Source organism: Ictidomys tridecemlineatus, chromosome 2, assembly GCF_052094955.1.
Source record: "Ictidomys tridecemlineatus isolate mIctTri1 chromosome 2, mIctTri1.hap1, whole genome shotgun sequence".
Taxonomy (NCBI): domain Eukaryota; kingdom Metazoa; phylum Chordata; class Mammalia; order Rodentia; family Sciuridae; genus Ictidomys; species Ictidomys tridecemlineatus.
In genome coordinates, this window is record NC_135478.1 from 187,487,005 (window position 1) to 187,511,594 (window position 24,590).

At 34.5% G+C, this 24,590-nt stretch overlaps 1 long non-coding RNA gene across 1 annotated transcript; it reads right to left on the minus strand.

The window, feature by feature from the left end:
• Positions 1 to 2,669: 2,669 nt before the first annotated feature.
• On the minus strand, positions 2,670 to 23,321 carry LOC144370300 (uncharacterized). Its single transcript, XR_013430247.1, has 3 exons — positions 23,147 to 23,321; positions 22,817 to 22,868; positions 2,670 to 2,956 (listed from the first exon to the last, which is right to left on the minus strand). It is a non-coding gene; the product is annotated as an uncharacterized LOC144370300 (long non-coding RNA).
• Positions 23,322 to 24,590: the final 1,269 nt, after the last annotated feature.

Consider the following 24,590-nt stretch of genomic DNA (forward strand, 5'->3'; position numbering starts at 1 on the left):
CTTATATGATATTTAGAATACTTACATGGTCTAAAATTCAGTCTTTCACAGTACATGAAAATGATAAGGTAAGATTTTTTTCTAATAAGAAAAAAAATGAGATCACAGTTATTTATTGGATCAGTGGATAATTGATATAATCCAACGACCCACAATTGTTAACATAAATACACATCTTACATGAAGAAATTGTTTTAAACCTTCATTTTCAAATGAAAGTTTCTGAGCTAATTTTATTCCGAGATAGAAATGGAATCAAAAGCATTAGTCTTGCCTGATATGAATTATCACTGAAATTTTACCACTGGGTGTTCTTTCCACCTGCTTTGAATGCTTACCATAAAGTGACAGAGAAAAAGGATAAGAACATATCCATCCTGAGTATGTGATTTCATGAATGTAAAACACTTTTTAAAAAATCCAAAAAGTCAATGTACTAATTAAAAGTGCTTTTGGATATGAGTAATCTAAGTAGCTAGTGATATTTATAGACACAAACTGTACACTGAGCAAGCCAAATGATATATCCAATATACCAGCAACTTTTCTTTCATTGTTAAGAGATGATGAATAGTAATTTCCAATCCCTCTTAAAATGCATTTGATATTTATGAATGGAAAAAAATTCTCTGTTCCAATAGAGTTTGAAAGAACTCTTAAAAGCTCTGAACCTTTCTAAATTTTCACTATAATAGTGAAACATAGTAGCAGTTCAATCATTGATTATATAGATGTCATTACTGGCGATAATTTCTAATATAGACACATTTCCACTGCTTAAAGCAGCTCTTTGTTTTATAATTTGTTGCCAGGAAGGAAAACAGTTTAAAACCACTTAGAATTTTTACCACCATGAATATTAAATTTAGAAGGGAAGTGGTTAATTGAAATTGATTAAAGATATATTCTAACTGGGAGTGGTGGCACATGCCTGTTATCCCAGCTATAGGAGAGGCTGAGGCAGGAGGATCACAAGTTCAAGGCCAGCATGGGCAACTAGAAACTCCCTGTGTCAAAATTCAAAAATGGCTGAGGATATAGCTCAGTGGCAGGGTGCTCCTGGGTTTAATCCCCACAAAAACAAAGACAACAGCACATCACTTTTTTCTCCTATCCCATCAGAGACTTTACTTTTCTAGGGCAAACACTTCAGCTAGCTTTTAGAACTACACATCTGATGTTCCTCTGTATTAGTTTAAAATATATACCAAGCCCTACTCTAAATAAAATTGTAAAGTTAAACTCAATGCCCTTCAAATTGCCAATGCTAAGTGGCAATTAGAAATACTAACATCATACAATGTACATTGAACAAAATACCAACTCGGTGCTCAATTAAAACAGAAAAGAAAAACTTCTAATCCCCCACTGATTTCCTCTAACTGGGTAGGCTTAATTCAAAAGATTGAGAATAAAATATATCTTTAACTTTATTGGACATGATAAAGCAGAAAAAATATGTAAATATAGTACATATAAAAATATTTTATAGCTAGATTTTAATATAAAAAGAACCCATATTTAAGTATTTGTACCATATTTAAGCATATACAAAAGGAAAGAGGATAATATAAAACATCCTTTGATCTATCTCACATCTTCATCCTATTTTAATATTTTTGATATTTGCTTCAAGTAATATTATCCTTGGGTAACACTTGGGTAATTTCATTTCAATTTCTCTGTCCCTCAAAATAAAAGATCATATAAATTTTATCTTTGTGGTTCTAATGCATACATCCATACCTTACCAAGTATATATATATATATTTTTTTTTTATTTTTACATTTTATATAAGTGGCCTCATACTTAAGGTATACTTCTTAAACTTCCTTTTTCTATCAATAATAATTTTATAAATATTTTGCTCACTGAAACTATAACATATATGGATAAATGTATTATATATTGCATGAAAATACTTTAATTTATATTAATTTTTCTCCTGTTGATGGAAATTGAAGTGGTTTTAAATTTTCAACTGCAATAAAAATGCTGCATTAATCAATTTTGAACATAAAAACTTGTTTATATTGGCAACATTTCCTCTATTTCAGGAAATAAAGTCCTGAAAGAGTGCATTTTTTAAACTTTACTAATATTTAAGAATTGCTCTTCTAACTCTTGGCACTAATATTGACTTATACTATAGTAGCTTATGAGACCTCTGATTGTTCCATATTCTCAATAAACATTAACATGTCATTATTTTCTGTTTTTCATATAAATATGATTATAGAAATTTAAATTCGAATTTTGTTTATTGTTAATGAAGTAAACATCATTTCCTATCTTTCTGGGTGGGTTATTTGGTTTTCCTCTGTTATAAATCAGCTATTAATATTTTTCGTCTATTTAGTGTTTGGCTTATTTTCTCTAAGATTAATATGTTATGCATTCTAACCCTAATTGAATGTATGGTTTTCAAAGTCACACATACAATTTTCTATTTGTCTTTTCAGTTTTAAACAGATTCATTTCATGTATAGAAGTTTTTAATTGTAATACTTTTCAATCAGTTAATCTTTTCAAGATGTGCTTTTTGTGTCTTTATTAAGGAATCCTTACTTATTCCAAATGCAAAAGTATCATATTATGTTGGCATCTAATAATACATGAGTTAAGTTCTGGTTTTTATTTCTGTAAAAATTTATTTGGTTATGTGATATATGGTGTTCCATGATTAAGCATTTAATCTTAATAAGGGTCCAAAGATTTGCCAAAGAAAATGACTTGCTTTCTTTCTTGCTTTGTGGAAGGATCTCGCTTTGTCACAGGATCCATACAGCATGTCTGTATTACTCCATCTTTTAAATAACTGGATTTGCTTCATAAGGCTCAAAGGGCAGCGATGTTTGAACTTCAACTTAAATAAGCTTGAAAGCCTTCAACTCAGGGTCCATCCAAAGCAGAGTGGACAGCCTTGCAGAGAGCTGAGTAAAAGGAGCCCAAGCCCTAGAAAAACAGTTAAATGAGGGATCAGGATTGGTGTAACACAACAGGAAGTTGTATAGTATGTAACGAACTGAGGATTCTATGCTAACTAAAAACTTCAAAATCATTTTTTAAAATACCACCTTATGTATAACTTCTTACTTAAAATATAAAGCAACATTTGACCATGCTAAAGTGATCATAAAGTAGCAATTCACAATGGAAGGAATATGGTCTTCTTTAGGCACCTAGACATGTCAGAAGAATAATAAGGATGCACATTTAAATCTCTAAGCCTGGCTGTTTGTATTATATACATTCTTCTTTTCTCTCATGTGGATTCCAGTTCATACTCACTGATTCTTCTGAGAAATGATAGTGATGGGAGCATGTTATACCTGCAAATTATAGACATGACAAAAACAACAATAAAAAAGGCAAAAGTCGATGCCTTAAAAAAATAGAATGCTTGGGTCTGCAGCATTCTACAATTTGATTGGAAATTCCAAGCAGCAAATGAAAGAATGTGCCCATTATAATTATACTAAAGCAGTAATAGAACATGAAAAAAAAGAGACATTCAAAGGTAAATAAATGCTGGTCATGTGGGCACACAAAAAAAGTGTGCTTTAGTATGTCCAGTATGATGTAGGCCATCATATTGTGGCCATTAAATGATGTCATTAGAAACCTAAATATCATGGATAATTCTCTTATCCTGATTCCCTTGATCCTAAGAGTATTTAAGGCATCCATATAACATGCTTACTGAGAGAAATACATTATTAGGACTGACACACATATCTAATCTTCCTTCACATTCTTAATTAACTAAATAGACACCTTGATTTTGCACACTGGATTTTTCTGAGCTTTAATAATATAAGTAAGCTTCTCTAAAACAATTTTTTAAGCACATTAATGAGATGAAGTTTCTAAGCCTCAAAATCTAAGAGCCCATGTCTGGACAGTGAAGACTTAACTGGGTGAACACAACATACAGACTGATGGGACCAACATCCAGGCTCCTCCAAGTGATACATCTCAACCTGATTACAGGTGCTCTTCCCAAGCCTATGTTTTCTGTACAGCCTTAGAGCACTGGAAAGATTGATGACTATGTAAAGAAGTACCAAGGCTACCATGAGTCAAGATGATGGATGCTGACTTTGAGAATGAGGGACAATTTAATAGATTTATCCTTATTCTGGGCCTTGAAGAATGAGTTGGTTTGTGGCCTAATGAAAGCCATTCTAGACTGAAGAGAACATGAAGTCTTCAGAACACTTAGACAAGGTTAAACTTTTTTATGTGTCTATCACTAAGGTTCAGGACAATTTTTATAATTTGTCCTTTTTTGCCTTTTCGTAGCTTTGTGTTGGTTTTTAGGGTTCCTCCAACATTGCTCTATGTCAACTTTCTGTATCAAGAATATAAAATGTTTGATATGCATGGGATTTACAATTTTGTGTGTTTAGATCTATGTAGACTTTTCACTTTAAGATATATACTAATGATTATCTTTAAACTATATATCTAGAGACGAAACAAATATTCATCTAGATAGATTTTTAGAAATGTTTACATTTAAGTTTTTCTTCAATTGAAATTTCCTTGAAGCATATACTATTACATAGAAGTATGGTTGCAAATAACTTGCTAATTCTCTCACATTCCATATTAAATTTTAATTTCCCATGCAAACCAGAATGGACTTCTGGATTATGTTTTCTTCTATGGATTTGATTGTCCTTACACTATTTAAACTTTTTTTCATCATTTTTTCTAGTTTATTTTTAAAAATTAATAAGGCAGCCAGGATCAGGGGTGTACACCTATAAACCTGGCAACTTGGAGGCTGACATAGGAGGATTACAAGTTTGAGGCCACTTAGCAAGGCCCTGTCTCAAATTAAAAAATAAAAAAGGCTGGGCATGTAGTTCAGTGGTCAAGTGCACCTGAGTTCAATCCCCCGCAAACCCCACCCCACACCCCCAAAAATCTAGTAAGGCAAATTTCCTTTCATTATACACAAAAGACTGAATATACAAACTGACAATGACCAGCCCATACGTGACGAGAAAACTTCAACCTACAACTTGAGAGGAACTATCCTGGGAAACTAAGCCACAACTTCTGCAGCAATCAATGGTCAAAACTTGGCCAGGTCAATGACTGACAATTGCCCTGTTCTGTTCCATTGCCAATTTAAGGCAAACTAGAGAAAGTCAAATAAATACACTCCCTTAACCAATCACATAGAATGCTCTGATTCTAATTAACTTGCCTCTACCTTCCCACACAGACAACCTCCAACCAGAGCACACCTGAATCCTTTTCTGACTTCCCTGCTTGTCTTTGAGTTTCTGCTAGACACAAGATACTGTGGCTGACACCCTTTCTGTGTAGCAAGCTCTGAATAAATAGCCACTATTCTTATTTGTAGTTTCTTCATTTATTTCCACATACCCCTTTTTCAGAATTTCTAGATCATAAATATTACTTAATTCTTCGGGGAATCATTTCAAAGTTGTCTCTCTTGAGAATGGATACTAAAACACCAAGGAATGCCCAGGAGCTGTGTTTTCCCTTTCAAAACCACAATTTTCCCCCAGGAATCTGTGTTAAGTCAGGAGACCACCTGGACCTGGGAAGCCTGTTCAGAGATGTAATATTGGCATCTGAGGTTCTACCAGAGTCTTGATGGACTTATATCAGGTATAGATTGTTGGACACAGAAGCATCCTCATTATAATAAAGTTATGGTTCCATTTTAATATATAAAATTATAAAATTGAGAGAAATCTTCTAGTATACAAAATGCTCAGGGCCAAGAAAGTCCCAGAACATATAGTAAATAATATTAGTAAACACAACACAACTCTCTGGAGCTGCTAATTGCCAGAGACCAAAGAAAACTGGAAATCCTCACAAACTAAGATATGTTAAGGGTTTGGGCTCTAACTAATAACTTAGGCATTCATTGAGGTTCTGATTCCTGCAATGGAGATGACCTACAGTGGTGATAGAGTTGGGGTGAGGAGGGGATTGTGGGAAGGTGAGCTCTAGGCCCTTGCATAAGCAAGAAAAGGACTCCAGTATCCAAGGTAAAGACATTCTGATCTAAAGTCCAGGAGAACTAACTACAATATCAGTCAGGTTTTGTTTTGTCTTTTGAAAAACTTCTTTAGAGCTGAACTATAAAAATAAAAATAAATACAAATGATTTTATAGTAATTAGAGGATCCTTTGAGCTAACTTTCAGATTATACATTTTACACACATCAATCCTTAGAATGACGCCTGTATATATAACTTGGAGTAAAACAGTGTATGTAGCATACTTTTGGAATATATAATAAGTCAATTCTTTTTTATATAAAAATAAAACTATTTTTAGAATTCAGTAAAAGTAACTGATTTTTTTTATCTTCCATGAAAATGTCATAAATTCTGAGTTTACACTTAATTTAGGGCAGGTTATGAAGTATTTCTTTGAGGAGGATAAATGCAAATTTGTGTCCCTTGCAGAGTTTAAGTTTTAGGAATAGAAATCACTCACGTAGGCAGCAGGAAGCAATACTGGAACCTACACAACCCAGCAAAATGATAGTAAGTGCCTGATCCAATAGGAAGATAGTTGGCTCGAAGATACATGGCAGAGTTCCAGAGGAAAGAAAAGCTACAGACATCAAGGTGATGATGCTCCTGAATGTTTGTCAAGTACTGACAGGGCATGCAGAGAGTTAAACTCCTATGGTGGAGCAAAGTAAGTTGTAAACCCAATAATTTCCACACACTGTATCTCTGGACACACAGAATGGAGAGTCTTCAGACATTCAATGGAATCCCACAGGGCCCCCCATAAGGTTATATTAGTATATATACATTATATTATATCTTATTCATTATTTAAATATTCATGAAATACTGTTTATATGTATATAAACATATATATATATATATATATATATATATATATATATATATATATAGTGTGTCTACAGAGACATTAGAAAGAGAATAAGCAGTTACCTATTTAATCCAATGTTAAAAAAATAGTTTTAAAAAAGTATTCTCTACATTGCTGAAATTCTCCCTGAATCGGTATTAATTTAACTGTTTTGTTTATAGATTTCTTCTTTTAAACAACAACACTCCTGGGAAGTACCATTAAATCATTAATACCTTGGCTTGGAGGAGCTGCTGGGATCACTGAAAGAGGGCCCTCCTGAGATTCTTGATAGAGCTAGTTTTTCTCCCTAACAACCACAGAAGACTAATTTTCACAGCTCGACTATCCCTCTATCCAAAAGCATAGTTTTAGCTCTACAAATGTGCTTAAATTACACTCATTACTAATGAAGAGACCTTAAGAATTGCAATGTGCCACAGAATCAATTGCTAATTTCTAAATGGAGTTTTAACAGCATGCAGTCATTAAGATTTTATATTTCTTAAATTAGTTGAAAAGTGAACAAGTCATCTCATGAGTATATTTTTGGTCTGCATGCCAGTCAGCCAGACTGATAGATTCTCAAACAGAACTAACCATTGTTTTGGTTTCCTCCTGGAGAAGATATTTACTTTGTTGTCTCCTCTCATTTTGTCTAATCAACATGCCTTCATGTGTGTCTGATCTTCTGACCATTTTCTGTGAGTCAATGTTTATAAGCCAAACAAATAAAAAGTGTTCCCTCTAATACACCTCTAAATTTTTAAAGAACATTATGCAAAAAAGTGCAGCAATGCTTTAAAGTGCATATTAATTTAAAATGGAATAATTAAATACTAATATTATTTATTGAGTGTGTGCCAGACAACTCTAATTTGTTCAATTTGTACTATTCAAATACGTAGTTTGAATGAGGAACTTTGAAATGAGATGACTAAAGTTATTTTTCCAATTAAGGTAGATATATTTGTTACATTTTGACTTCTTAGCATTTGAAGTATTTATTTTGACAGAAAAATCCTCAGACTAGAAATTGACAACTATGAATTCCTTAAGAAGGTAAGATAATAGTTATCCCATAGCTAATCAGATTTAAAAGTGGAGGCCACAGCATGGTGTTTTTAATCTGCTTTCTAAAACTCAACCCCAGGCTACCTTTATCCCTTAGGAAACCGACAATACAGATGCCCATCATCACTCTCCAGAGGAAATTTCCCAGCCAAGTAAAGCAGCTAATTCTATCAGTTCTTCAGACATTTAGAAAAACCTACTTTTCACAGATTTATTCTAACCTCTGCCCCAATGTTTAGGAAAAACAAAAACAGTTTAAATTTTATGCATGGACATTTTTAAATAACTTTTGTTTAGAAACACTTGTACTAAATGCACTGAGAGTGCAAATCTTTCACAAATTTCTGCATTCATAAATAAGAATTAATGTATATGGAGAATATTATTTTTTTTAATTTAATAAACCTCCTTTTCAAAATTCATGCCATGAATTATAATGCTTTTTATCAGCACTGGGGATTAAACCCAGGGATGCAATACCACTCAGATATATCTGCAGCCCTTTTTGAGACAAGGTTTCACCAAATTGTGATTCTCATGCCTCAGCCTCTGGAGTTGGTTGGGTTTCAGGTGTGCACCTCTTTGCCAAACTAGATTACAATTTCAAGAGTTAGGAATGTATGTAGGTACATGTATGGATGCCTTAGACTTTTTGTTTTTGTTTATAGCCATCATCATCTCTTTGCCTCAATACTGCAGACCAGTGAGCTAACGAGGCTAAAATTAGAAGAGCTCCTATACAGAAATTGTTGTTTCAGATTTGAGCTAATTAAAACGTATTTATGTTAATCAGCTTTTTATTATAGTGGTCAAAATACAGAGCAAAACCAAATTAGATGAGAAAAAGTTTATTCTGATCTCATGGCTTCAGGGTGTTCAGCCCATGGTAGATTGACTCCATTTCTCTGGACACAAGATAAAGCAGAACATTATAATGGAAGGGTATTGTGGATACTGTGTTATTCATGGTGGCCAGGAAGCAGAGAAGAAGAGGAAGGGGCCACAGGAAAGATGAACTCTTCTCAGGCATGCCCCTGGTAACCCACTTCCTCTATACCTCACCTTCCTACAGTTACCACCCAGTTAGTTCCTCCATCTAGGATGGAATTATTAAGTTTCAGCTCTCATAATCTAATCATTTCACATCTGAATATCCTGCACTATCACAGGTGTTTAGAGAGTACACCTCATATCCAAACCATTCATTCTGTGTCTGGGCCCCTAAAGCTAATGTCCATCTAACAATGCAAATTGCATTTAATTCATTCCCAAGAGACTTCATAGTCTTAACAGTTTCAGCATTGCCCAAAAGTTCAACTCCAAAGTCTCACCTGAGACTAAAGAAAAACTCTTGGCTGTGAGCCTCTATAAAAATCAAAAGCAATTTACATATATCTAATATACCGTAGCACAGAGTAAACCTACCCCTTTCAAAAGAGAGGAATAAGGGCATAGAAAGTCAGGGTGGGACCAAAACAAAAGACTGAAAGTCAGCCAGTCAAATATTAGGTCCTGTGACTCCCCATCCAGTATCTGGGGCACAGAGCAGTGAGATATGCTCTCCAAAGATGTTGGGTAGTCCTCTCTCCTTGGAAAGGCCAAGTGCTTGTGGACTCTCTTTCTCTTAGCCTGGCCCTCTCCTCAACCAGTAGCTTTTCTTAGAAGATTCCGTTACTGGAATCTCTTAATCCAGAGGTTCTCCAATGAAGCTTTGGCTTCCTTCTCACAGTTTCACACATTACCCTCTCTAGGGCAGCCCATAGGGATTGTGATCCTACAACATTTTGACTGGTCTCCCAGGCCTTCCTTCAAAATCTTAGTGGAAACCTCTATGACCCCTTAACTCCAATATCCTGCATTCCTGCAGAACCAGTATCATGTGAATAATGCCACCATCTGCTGCCAGCTTGAGCAATATCTTGGATCTCTGGGATCACAGTTGCTGTGGTTGGGTGGATGAGCATGGTGAAATTCCTTCACAGGCCCCTCTGAGTAAGTAGGGCTCCCTCACACATTTTTCTCAAAGAAATTTACCTTCTATGCCCTTGGGCCTGCAAAGGATATGGCCTCACAAATTCCTGAAATGCACTCAAGCCATCTTTCCTTTTGTCTTTGTGCAAAGTACTTAGTATTTCTTTAGTGGCTATAATCTCTCCAACAACAACAATCAAATTGTCTGAAAACAATTGTATTTCAAAAGATATTTATAAATTCGGGCAATAAGTATAATACTGCCACATGGCAGTTGGAGAATATTTTGCAATATTAATATTGTAATTAATATTGTTTCTTAAGTTGTATATACGTGAATCTAAAGAGAAATATGAATGTGATGTTGATTAGTTTTCATACTAGACTGACATTAAATGTTACCAGACGAGCCTTCTACTATTTCGCATCTTTTTCAACAATTACTGCAAGTTCAGCATCCCTAATACAAAAATTAAGAATAGAAAAAAATACTCCAAAATCAGGAGATTTCTGTGAGACAATATGCTACTTCATGTAGAAAATTCCATACTTGTCCATGTTGCAGACATAACACAAGCACACTAAAATTATTGTATAAAATTAGTTCAGGCTACATGTATAAGGTATATATAAAATATGAATTTTATACTTAGAGATGGGTCCTATCTCTATTATAGCTCATTATTCCAAATCTGAAAAAATTAAAGTCTAAAGTATTTCTTTTCTCAAGTATGTTGGATAAGAATATTTAACCTGTGCTGTAAGTCTTTTAATTTTAGCCACTTTGACAATAGCTTCATTTCATTGGTAAAGGGAAGGGTATAAAACAAAGATTTGCCTTAAATCTAGTAGGATTCATTTTTGCCATTCATGGCAGTCTATAGTTTTAATTTATTACTATGTGAAATGCCCTTAATGATAACTAGAGTTCTGTCATTCAGCTATAGCAACTCAAAGATGACATAATATTTCATAGATCTGCCTGAAGATAAAAAGTCTTTATTAAACATTTATCAAATATGACTTTATAACAACTTCCAAATATAAAAGGAATGCCTTTTAAATGCTGATAAAGGAAGTAGATGTAAGAAAATGGTAATCTTTGGCATAAAACCAAATTAGTTTTGAATTAGCAATATCCAGATTAATTTGATATAATCTTTCACATGCTATTAATGTAACACATTTAAAAAATCTAAACAGATCTAAATTGAGCAATTTATCTTTTGAAAAAACTTTTGTTAATTGAAAAACCTTTTTTAATTAAAAGAAATTTTACAATGAGAAGGGGATAATCAATTAAAAAAATTAGAACAATCAAAAATCATGTTTTATTACCATGAAAAAGAGTCATATATAAGTAATATTAAAGTAATTTCAATGACGACAGCATATTTCTGACATTATAGTTCCAGCTATAATCTTTATTAAAGACAGAATTTAACAACCTAAGCAATATTAAGTACTTTGCTATCTCCAACTTTCCATTTAGTTTTAAATCATAATTTAAGTAAAAAACAAACCATAGGCTATCCAATAACTAGTGACTTGAGATTTATTTTAAAAATAATAATAACAGGTGAATCAGATTGATTCTGTCTCTTCCACATCAAAATGTAAATGGCAAGAATTTAATCAAATAATATCCAACATGAACCTATAGTAATAGCCAAATGTAGTGATCTATACCTATAATCCCAGTTACTTGGGAGGTTAAATAAGGAGGATTGCAAATTAAAGGCAACTTAGGCAATTTGGCAAGATCTTGTTTCAAAAATAAAATAAAAAGTGCTGGGGTTGTGTCTCAGTGGTAGGGCACTTACCAACTATGCATGAGGCCCTGGGTTCCATCCTTAGTGCTGCAAAAGAAAGAAAGACAGGAAGAAAGGGAGAGAGAGAGAGAGAGAGAGAGAGAGAGAGAGAGAGAGAGAGAGAGAGAGAGAGAGAGAAGTGACAAACACTGGCAAAGATGCAAACTAAGTAGAACTTTTGTACTGGCATATTGAAAATATAAACTGGCATATTCATTATGGAAAACAGTATGAAAGTTCCTCCAAAAACTAGAAATCAAACTGCCATATGATCAACAATCCCATTACTGGTATATATCATTGAGAAAACATCAGTATTTTTATATTTATTGTAGACTCACTCACAATAGTCAAGATATGGATTCAATCTATGTTTCCACTGATGAATGAATAGATAGGAAAATGTAGATAGATAGAGAGATAGATAATGTACATTAGTCAACCATAAAGAAAAATGAAATCTTGCCATTTGTAGCAACATGAATGAAACTGGAGGGCAATATGTTAAGTAAAATAAGTCAGGCCACAGAAAGTCAAATACCACATGTTCTCACTTGTCTATATGAGCTAAAATGTTGATGATATGGAAGCTGAGAATAGAATAGAAGTTATCAGAGTCTGGGTAGGGTCTCAAGGAAGGCAGAATAAAGAGATGGTGATTAATGGGTATAGGAGTGCAGGTGGATAGGAGGTATAATGTACAATCCCTAAATGTCAATGAAAAAAATTCAAAAAAATTATTTAAAATAACTAGTTGAGCTATTTTTAAAAGTTATTCAAAATGAGAAAAAAAGATTACTTAAATGGCCAAGTCAAATGGCTTAATCTTGAGAATATTTAGTATAATATATATTATGCATACATAAGGAAAGTTAATATATATTATGTACAATATGATATGTATCCCTTTATTTTAAAAAGATAAAGGGATACATATCATAATATATTATACCTTTGAAAAATACATATCATAATATTTTATACCTTTGAAAAAAATGTATCAGCATATATAAATATTCTCTCTTAAATAGATTTTAAAATCATTGATCTTTAATTGCTACAAGTACCAAAGCTACCAAAAAAAGGGGAATAAAAAGTCAGTTGAGACTTCAAATGAAATGCTATATACATGCGGCAGGTCCTGGTGCTGAGAAGTGATAATGAATAATCCTATACAAGTGGAAGAAAGGTGGTGAGGGATAGGGAAGGAACAAACTCAGAAATAAATGGAGATGAAAGACCATGTAGCTTCTCAGAGGAAGCTAGAAAGGGAGCATAGAGACTCAAACACTCTCCAGTTCCTGGATCCAGAGAGATGCAGGTAAACTTCTATGAGAATTCTATGAGATCTTGTATAAAATTTTTGCTACCACCATACCTGGTTCCACAGAATTTCACTTCTTATACTCTTTAGTATATACATTTCTCTCTCTAGGAGACAGATTCTAGTTCCTATTTTTATGCCTAGAACATATTAATGCTAAAATTTATGTGATAATTAAATAAAAATAGATTTAATTTAAAAGTAGATCCCAAGTCCCCTCACCCTTCAACTTCACCAATCTAAGTAAAAGAAGCATATAATTAATAGTATCATGAGTTCTATTGTACAGAAAAGAAAATGAGAGAGATTAAAACACTGGCTTCTGATTCATATCCGAGGTTTCTTATCCTTCTGGTTAAGCAATTTATATGTACATTTTAAAAAGGGCTTAAGAGAGTGAGTGGGGGGTTGAAGGAAGGTGAAGGAGGAAATTATTCTGAAAGAATTATAATTGACTTCATAGATAAAGTGTCAGAACAATTGATTAAAAAGTTGTGATTGGTAACTATAATTGACTGGTAAATTTTGATTGTTATTACTGTTTTAAGCAAGTAGCTAAGATGACCATATGTCTAGGTTTCTTTGGGAGGGTCTTGATTTTCTTCTACAGCTCAGCATAATAACTAACAGCACTCTCCTTCCATCTCAAGGGTGGCCCAACTGGAACAATAAATTATATGGTCACCTTCACTTGCAAGAATGAAATTCAAAATATATGCAAGCTTTAAGTAGTGCTTCTTCCCAATTTGTCTGGGAAAGACAGTGAATGAGCTGGTGAAAAGGAGCAACAGAGATCTTTATCTACTTAATGCCTTTTCAAAGGACTTTTGAAAAATATTCAATAGTAGACACTGTCAAGATAGAGAGATATTACTCTGTAAACCAAGCAGAGATAGAAATGACTGCCAGACCTGCAGCCCAAGGTGATTAATGACTAGGTCTTTCTTAGCTCAGAGAAAAGGTATATTTTACAGTGGCTAGGCCTTCTCAGGACATACTGACAGGGAGGAAATACCCCAATACTCTGACTCAGTTGAACAAAGATCCAACTAGAAGTATACTTTTCCTGCAAGCACCCTAAGGAATTCAGATACACACTATCCACCAACCACATTTCGAAAACCACTTCAATAATCATGTGCAAGGTCTGATGGGTTTCTTTCCTTTATAACAATGGCATTATAAAATCTTAGCCCAAAGGAATGTATTATAATAGCAGAAATCAGTTGACTTTACACAGATGCTCTTCTTCTCCATGTGGAGAGTCCTAAAGTAGATTTAACTTCTCATTTCTACTCTTCAGGACTAAAGCAGAAGAGAAGATTGGAAGCAAGAGAGCCATTATGGTAGGCAGGCCTTGGAACTAAGGCAGCTTAACTTCACCTCCATCGTGAAATTATAAGTTTCCTGGCAAACCATGATGGGAGAGCTAGTGAATTGCTTCCATTAAACCTTTCAGGTCCCAAAACATAAAGAACTATCCATGGGATTCTTGGAGAGTTGTCATGGGAGATATGATAGCAAAATTATAATCAATCTGAAGGCACCTTGACTCCCATAACTTGAAACTTCCTTTATTCAGTAGAATTTACATAAGCTTTAACAAAGTTTACTCTGACTTGACTTCTTTTCTTTTAGTATTATAACATTTGCATGACTCAGTTTTGACATCCTAAATAAGTCCACATAAATATGCATTTCCCATAATTTGTGATATAGCCATTCTGAGTATATCTTTGACATTGTGTCCCCTTCTTGGTCATGCATTGATATTACAATGCTATTTACTACAAACTTGCATTGACAGCAGCTTAGAAGTGCTGTGACAGCATTTTATTTGCCATCAAAGTGAATATTGAAAGCACATTTTGACAAAAATCACTAGGATAAAAAGAAAAAAACAAACAAATATGTCTTCAACATAATCATCATAGATTTCAGAAATCAATTTAACTATGAGAATGCTACTTAGCAGTTTATTCTGGATCAATGGCCAATGAGAGATTGAACTTTACTATGAAAGATTTTCCTGGAAAATATAGGAAGAAAATTTGGCTCTCTCAGGAAGTAGGACAGAATCTGAAATCTCCTGCTTATATTTTCAAATTCAGTACTTCCCCTCTTTTCATATATTGTCAGTACCTATTTCTAAAAATATAATCCAAAATAAATGGGCATTTTGCAAGAGTGCATCTAAAAATATACATTTTCATATATAGTTAAGCAGCATACCACTACCAAAAGGTAAAGACATTTGTTTCTTCTTAATTTTACAGTAGTACTTCTTGCTTAAGAAGTGTTCATTTTGGGAAACATTTTATATTTCTTCCCATAATATTTCTTATTAGTCTTCTTGCTTGTCAATTACCATCATGCCATATGCCACTAAGTATTTTTGGCAGCAGAGAGGAAAAAGTAAAATAATAACAATTAGTATTATGAGTACAAGCTACCTATAAATACTGTACCAAACAAACATATTGCATGCAAAATCCATTTCTTCACAACAAAAACCTTATGGAATTATTTATTATTTATGTTTTACAAATGGTAAACTAAGTCTTGGAAATGAGAGACACTTTTATGAAAACACATGGAGAGTAAATAGTGGAGTTGGCATTTGAACAAGACTCTTTCCAGAGGCCATACTAGTTCTTGAAAGAAGCAGAAGAAGTGGGGGACAGAAATGTGTTTGAAGGGAGAAGTAAGTGAATACATCCACAAATGCTTCCATGTCCTGTTCAGTGTTGCTCATTTTTTTTCCCAATTGGGTGAAACCAGAATGGGATTGACCAGGTCACTTCTGACAGGGACTGTTGAAAATCATCACCTGAAAAGTATACCCAGAACAGACCTTCAGAGGAAGGGAATACATGTATCCTACTAGAAGAGTAGTAAATGGTCATAGAGTCATGGAAATGTCCAACTTGTGGACAGTTGGACAGCAGCCCTTCTAAATGCATATCAGAGATAGTGGCAGCTAGGCTCCACAGGTTGGATCGATGACAGTAAATAATAAAGATATAGTTAATGCTTGACTATGAGCAGGCATATTTCTCTAAGAAATTAGATCTGAGAAGTTTTCTCAATACCAAATTATTTCTTTCTCACTGTTGGCTAAAATATTTGTCCAGATTTTTTTGTCCACAGTGAAATTCTGCCAAGTAGCATCCAATTAAATACTGAACATCAGAGACATCGTTCCTAAAAATATCATTTGCTGAATGACCAAAGGACATGTAAACAAGTATTTCACCTGAACCTGTTCAAGACAACAATGATGTTAACTTAGTTTCTTATTATTCAATACTAAAATGCAAATTAATTTCTTAAAAACATTCTTCACATTCCATATTAAACTAAGTTGATATGAACATTTGGCATACCAAAAAAATCATTCATACTACCGGCTCTCATGTCAAATTGTCCCAAATATTTATCCATTAGACATCTATTCCTAAAAGAACCAGTCATTTGCATTACTTTTCAATTACAAAAGGAGGTTCAATAAAACAAATGATTTTCCAGACACTTTTAACTGAATGAACTTGCTTAGTTGTGTTCAACTAAGCACCAGACATAAAGAGTTGGGTGATTTTCAATTTAAGAAAATGTGCTAACAATTTGTTGCTTTCAGTTTAGTGGGAAAATGTCATTGCTTAAATAATTATCTTGAAGACAGCTACCACTTGAATTCCCAAATCTATTACTTGAACTAATTCCTGGTGATTTAGCTTCACATGTGATAATTTATAGTATGGAATGTATAAAATTCTCCTTCATATGTGTTTATGTGTGTATATGCTTGGTTCCTTTGTGGGATGCTCCTCTTGACAACAAAGTGTTGGGTTTGATTTGAATGTCTCGCTATTTCTCCCCCAACATACACAAACACACACACACACACACACACACACACACACACACACACACACACACACACCTTGTATTCTAAAATATGTGTCATTTATTCAGGCTATTTGGTATGAACAAAGGACAGTATGAACAAATTCTCTAAGGTGAAATGTCCACAAAGGAGTTCAAAGTACACCACCCCAAAATATGCAACTTAGACATAAGAGATATTGTTCTGAAAGCAACTGAAATGAAAAAAAAAAAAAACCCACAAGAAAGTCTGTGCCTACCCTGACTTTCACCAGAAAGGACAGAGAATTCTTAATCTGTCCCAGTCTGGCTGGGCACAAAATCATGAGCCACTCAAACAGGAACAAACTTTATTTTTGAAACTCCCGCCAATACCCTGTATGCTCCCAGGAAATATGCTGACCCACACACGTGGCGCTTTCCTGGCCACACTACTCCAAACAGGAAATCCCTCCTCCAGAATTCCCTCCTACCGCACTTTCCCAACCAATGGGAACTCTTTGGGAGTCCCGCTAGAGCTCCAAAGTAGCAGGCCAAGGTGGACAGCAGGGTTCTAATATCCATTTGAATGCAGATCTTAACATAATCCTATCATCTCAATGGCTTGCTGGTGTCACATTACAACCAAAAATGCCATGCATCATTTTTACTTGGCTATGGCTCTTAGCATTAATCATTGGAAACAATTCTACACTCTGGGACCAGAGAAGTTACCAGAGGAACCAACATAATAAGCATTGTTATTGCTAAAACAATCCTTGTCTTCCATTAGTTTCCCCCATATTTTACCTTCCTCAGATTTATTGCCTTCAAAAGCCTAAAGAGTCTTTCTTCTCCACATTACTTCTCTACAAATTTTTCTTTTATTATAATACTTGATAAGCCCTAAGTTCTAACCACCTCTTTGAGTTACTCATCATTATGATTTTCATGTATTATGCATGATGCCCACATTAGAAAATTTCTGTTCTTCTCATGTTGATTTGTCTTTTGTCAGTCTGATTTGCAGAGCCCTCCCTAGTTAATAAGCCCAATATAGTAGATGAAAAAACACTTTTTTTTCCTTTTTGTAACATCCATACTTCCTTTTAAATTTCTTTGAGTCTTGCAAAGAGGAGAGGGCTAATATGCATGCACTGAGTTAGAGAAAAAGCTAGAATAAGAACAAAAAAAAAATGACAAACATTCTATTTTCAAAAAAGTATCCCTTCTAAATAACTTCAGAATACTAAATCATGAATACATTAGGTATTGTATAAGAAAACAAGGGAGAATCCTTTATAATTAATCACTCATCACCACATGAGAAATGAGATGCTATACAGATACATGGTTAGGTTGTACGTTACAAAATTATACGCTAATGCTTTTCCAAAGAAAAGTAAGAAAAATGAAGCACTACGCAATGAAAAAGTAAACTATAAGAGAAGACATGGAATATTAATAACTAAAAATGTATCAATATTCTAGATATTTTGGATAATAGAATTTTATAGTCAATCTCCATCCATATCTACTAAACAATCTTGGTTTTAAGTTTAAAGTCATACATTTACACCAACAGAACTGATCATTTCTGCCAAAATTAAAAGAAATTATTTTACCCACAAAGAACTCTTTCATCTTTGCAAAATAAACAATTATTAAAGACAAGTTACTAAATAATACAAAGAAACCTACTTAAACTATTTAACAATATTGCCTTTGTAAAAGTGAAAAATTCATACAATCTTTTAAATCTGAAAAAATAAAAATTTAGAAAAATGAAACATCTATTGACATTTGAAATAAAGAATCTATTATAAAACAGACTGTCTACCATTCTACTTTCATAGCTTAAACAAAGGAATAAAATAAATAATGCTATCAATATACACTTACAATAAAATGATCATATTATTTAATTATAAACTTAAAAATAGGAGTTAGATGTTTAAGTACCTTCTTCTAATATTTTTATTTTAAGTGCCTGCTAAAGGTTAAAGAATGTAAGGCCAAAGAGTCTTGTTCTCACAGAAAGAGCAGAGAATGGCTGCCAGAAACCCCAGGAATACTCTGTGGCAGCTACACCGAAGTCACTGAAAAAGTACATGAACATATCTTCTGACCTCCAGACAATGAAGACACACTTTTCTTATCTATTGTACAAAGTCTAGAATGCTATTCTTTAATACCAATTTACACTTTAAGTGGGGAATATGGGAATCATCTAACATTTATTGACTTTCTATTGTGCCCCACTAAAGTTCATGTCGCTGAGGAATCACATGAGTATGACAACTGCTTTATAGAAATAGACAATCTAGAAAGGAAATGAACTCACGGGGCAGATGAATAATAATAATAATAATAATAATAAAATAATACAAAAGATGCCACACTCATTATAATTAATGATAAAAATAAATTAAAACATTTTTATTGAGCTTGGCATGATGGACACAACTATAATCCCAGAAGTTTGGGAGGTTGAAACAGGAGGATCACAAGTTCAAAACCAGCCTCAGTAAGAACAAGGCACTAAGCAACTCAGTGAGACCCTGTCTGTAAATAAAATACAAAAAAAAATAGGTCTGGGGAAGTGGCTCAGTGGTCAAGAGCCTGAGTTCAATCTCCAGTACTCCCAAAAAAACCAGAAACCATGATTACTGAAGCCTCTATTATATATACGTCTATTACATATAAATATATGTGCTAGAATGATTTATAAGCACTAAGTCCCTGACAATTCTAAGCTAAGCACTATTATTATGAATAGCCCATTTTACTAAAGAGAAATGGGAGGTTTGGGGAGGTTAATCTTACCTAGATAGTAAAGGGCAGAGTAAGATTAAACCTCGTTTGAGGCCAGGATTGTCAGTCACATTGTCCCGACAACCAGAAAGATACTCAAGACCCTGTGAAAGGTGAGAGCAGAGACACTTAGCCCAACTAACATTCAGGAAAGATTGTCTGAGAAGGTGTTCCAGAAAGTAGAAACAGATAGAAAGACTATGGAGATACAGAGTCCCAGAGGTGTTTCATTACTACACCATGAACCATGAGCTGGCTGGTGAGCTCAGTGAGGGTGGAGGCCCAGATGGGTCAGAGTGTAGTTTAAATGTTTGCCTCCTTCTTGTAGGATACAGAGAATTTTTTTAAAAAAAGAAGGTAAATAATTGATTTACATTGAGAGAAAGAGATCTGCTCAGTAGGTGTTACAGTTTAGATATCAGGTGTCACCCAAAAGCTCTTGTGTGAGACATTGCAAGAAAGTTTAGAGGTGAAATGATGAGAGTCTTAAGTTATTCATTGTGTTAATCCCATGACTTGGATTAACTGGTACATGTGGGCTGGGCAGGGTGTGGCTGGAGGAAGTGGGTCACTGGGAATGTGCCTTTGTAGTATGTATTTTGTTCTTATTAAACAGAGCTCTCTCTCTCTTTCCCTCTCTCAGCTTCTTTCCATGTTCCCAGCTGCTTTCCTCCACCACACCCTTCCACCATGATGTCCTGACTCACCCCAGGTCCGAAGGAATGAAGTTGACCATCAATGGATTCAGACCTCTGAAACAGTAAGCCCCAAATAAACTTTTCCTCCTCTAAAATTGTTCTTGTTGGGTTTTTTTGGTCATAGCAGTGAAAAAGCCGACCAAAACAGTAGCTATGTGTTACCAATATGGGGAAAAATTTGAAGTAAGCAATACTGAAGGGGTAAGATGAGAGGTATATAGGGCCAGCAACAAAAGACAGTGTTAACATTCATATTTATAGGCTAACATATAATAAATGCTAAGGGAATGTTAAACTCTCATTTCTCTTCCAAATAGCCCACCCCTTAAAAAATGTCCCATTAATCTAGACACATATTTCCTTCCCAGCCCCCAGTCAGCATAACCTAAATCTAGCATAGGGATTTTATAATTTTTTTGAATAAGCAAAATGTACTATCTTCTATCAATTTTCAAGACCATGGAGAAAAGAATAACTTGAATAATGCCCAATGCGCTGGTTCATTAACTCAATGCTAGTACCACCTCCATGAAAGAAACAAAGCTTGTAAGTTCCTACGCACAAGGATGTGAGTGAATGACTACTAGCACAAAAGGGAGTTGAAAACTTAAACCCCAAGATAAATCCAAATGATTACTCAAAATTCTGCATATTAAATATTTTATTTATATTTACCATCCCTGAATGATTGTTCAAATTGTGTCTTAAAAACTTAGCAGCAAAATATAAAAACTAATATCCTTATTGAAAATGTGCATGGCATACAAAGATCATGAAATTAAAAAAAAAAAACTAAAATGCTACAGGCAGAGAGACTATCCCTTTATTGTTGACATTCTAAACCTGCTTGGACTTTAATAGCATTTTTAGATTTTATTAAAGTTAAAATAAAACTTGTGAAGAAAAGCTATCTTTTATACATACATTTGTGGAAACATACATTCATTATGATAGCAAATTTTTCATTAGCAATATGAGAATGTACACTAAAGAGTAAATTCTTTCAAAATAGTTTTGTTTTAAAAGTGTCAGTCTTGCCAAACTAATTAAGTATTATTTTTAGACTTCTTTTTCGGTATTCTTTAAAAATTTTTGACTGACACATAATGGATTGTACATACTTATGGGGTATCATGTGATATTTTGATTCTTCTTATATGGCAGAAAAAAATGTATTAATTTTTAGAAATACTCTACCTAAGTAAAACAGACTTCTTATGGTTTTAAAAGTAAACATTGATATAAAAAGGTAATTATCATCAGGTACAGTGATGCAGGCCTATAATCCCAGTGGCTTGGGAGGCTGAGGCAGGAGGATTTTGAGTTTAAAGCCAGTCTCAGCAAAAGTGAGGCACTAAGCAACTCAGTAAGTCCCTGTCTCCAAATAAAATGCAAAATAGGGCTGGGGATGTTGCTCAGTGGCCCAGTAACCTGAGTTTAACCCCCGGTACTCAAACAAACAAACAAACAAAAGTAATTACCACAATGACTTCATTTTAGATAATTCTATGGTGTAAATGTTAGTGACCCCCAAAATTTATATGTTGAAACCTAATATCAATGTTGGCCTTTGAGGATTAATTAACTAGTGAGGTCTCTACCCTATGAATAATATTAGTGCCCTTTTAAGAGAGTCATGAGTGAGCCCCCTTGTTCATTTTGCTAATTGAGGTCACAACTAGAAGATACCACCTTATTTATTGTTGCAGAAAGCATGTCATCTTCAGACATGGAATCTGCTGGCATCTTGATCATGGACTTCCCAGCCTCCAGAACTATGAGCAATAAATTTCTGTTATTTATAAATTACTCAACCTAGGGTATTTGTATATGATTTTCCAACTAGACTGAGACAGCTATTTTAATGTATAACTTTATTACCTTAAATTACTATTCCTACTACCTCTCTATATTATCTCCTTTAACACTGAATGTCATTGGATAATAACCATGACAAGAAAAATATCTATGAGTTTAAAGTTTCCACATGGTTAACAATATATTGTTATATTATATCTGATTATATTCTAATGTTTGACACCAAAGCATATTTATATTGGAAACTATCTAGATATTTGGGATAAAATATCTATTGACTGGGCTATTTGTTATTCTCTAGTTAAAATGTTTCTTCGTATTTATGTACAACATATTTTCTGTCTCTAAAAGAAGATCAAGGATGGCCTCCACAAAAATGAATAGACAGTTAGATACAGTGAAGCACAATACAATCTTCCCGTCATTTTTGTGTGTTTATTACTAATTGCTTAAATACAACTAGCCAAATCACAGAACTGACAGTAGAAAAACAGTAAGCATCAAGGACCTATAGAGTCAAGAAATCAAATCTACAACAGTTTATCAAACACTCACCATGTGCAGCAGCTTCCTGACACAAGGCCACAACTCTGCATGGAAATTGAAGCTGGGAGAAAACCAGATTTTAGAACCTAAAAACCACTAAGTATGACTTTAAAGTGAATCTGAATATGTAACAAAGCCAGAAAATGCAGCAACTCAAAGTCAAAATAAAGAACTGGGTTGTTGATTGGAAGATAAGCAGAAAGGAAGTCAAGGAAAGCAATGAAATAGCTGGAAAAATTCTTCCAAGACCAAGAGTATATGAAGGAACTCTAGTGGCAATGTCAAGCAGATGGTAGAGTGAAAAAGAAAGTCAGCCACACTAGCAAGGACAATGCTTACTCAGAGACAAATACTTCATCCAGCTGGTAGGACTCATGGCAAAACATTCTGATGAAAGACCCACAGATCCCCAGCCTGGAATGAAACACACGAGATGCTGGCTGCAAAAGCAAGAGGCAGTTTATTACTACACAGGCACCTGCGGGTGCTCAGCAATACCTCAGCCGAAGCTTCGGTGAACTGGCACACCAGGCTTTAGGGTACAGTCCTTTTATAGGGAATTGGGGGTCAGTTCTCAGCTTAGCACAGCAACAGTCATTCTATTGGTTCCTCTGAATCCAGCCATTAGGTCACCTGGGGGGTAAACTTGTTTTTCCACTTTATGTTCTCGGAAAAACCATAAGGTTGCACCCTGTCCCTTCTGTTCCTCCTTTCTGTTCCTGTTTGTACCTTGTTCCCCGTTTGCTTAAGTGTTTGGTTTGCTTAAGCGTTTGCTCAAGCCTACTTCCTCCGAGTTATCTACTAGAACATCTTGTGGTTTATGTGCAAGACTTGAATTTTCATGTTCCTATGTTGGGGTCTCTCACTGAGAGGTTGAACTTTTGGATTTCCTGCCCCAGTCTTTTTATAAAATTCTTGCATATTAGTCCTGAAAGGTGAGTGACTCACTGAGATGAAGATTCAACCAAGAGATTTTATTGAGGGGCTACCCGAAGGGGAAGAAAAGGAGAGTCAGAGAGCAGAGAGAAGAGGAAAAGGGAAGAGAAAGAAAGCAGAGGAAGAGAGCAGAGAGAAAGTAGAGAGAGGAGAGAAAGAAGAGGAAGAGGGCAGAGAGCATTAGCTTACAAGCTTCAGCTTAAGAAGGGTTATGTAGGCAATGTGGCAGGTGCTGGTTGGCAGGGTGACTCAGGAATGGCAAGGGGACACTGTGTCCAGTGGGGATTGGTAGAGAAAACTTTTGAATTTGGCGCTTTTCCGCTTGGGGCCCTTCTGAGAGGAGAGTGAGGGGTAAGGGATTTCGTGATGTTCTCGCGAGGCTGAAACTTAACTTCAGTGGGGAGTCCCCCACACACCCAACAAGTTCCTTAAGGAAATGCATGCCAAATTTAACATGTTACTCATATATGTATCTAAGAGGTGAAAAAAATAGTAACTCAGTAGATAACATATTTAGGGTGAGCTGATTAATATAGAAAAGACAGTAAAACCAACTAACTTAGCATAAAATGCTCACTAAAAGTGGCTGAAAAATATCATGAAAATCTAAAGTTTGCATATGCATTGTTTTCTGAAATTCTCATAAAATACTTTCTCTTGTTGCCTGTATAAAAACTTCATAAGCAATTGTAAGAGAAAAATTTCAGTTTATTTTGCCTTTACTAACCTCCAAAAATTGTTCAGGGGGCTTTATGTATGTTACCCCATTTAAGTGCTCTTACATCATGACGAAAGGAGACAATTTTTCTCACTCAACTGAAGATATTTTGCAACAGTTTATGTTTAC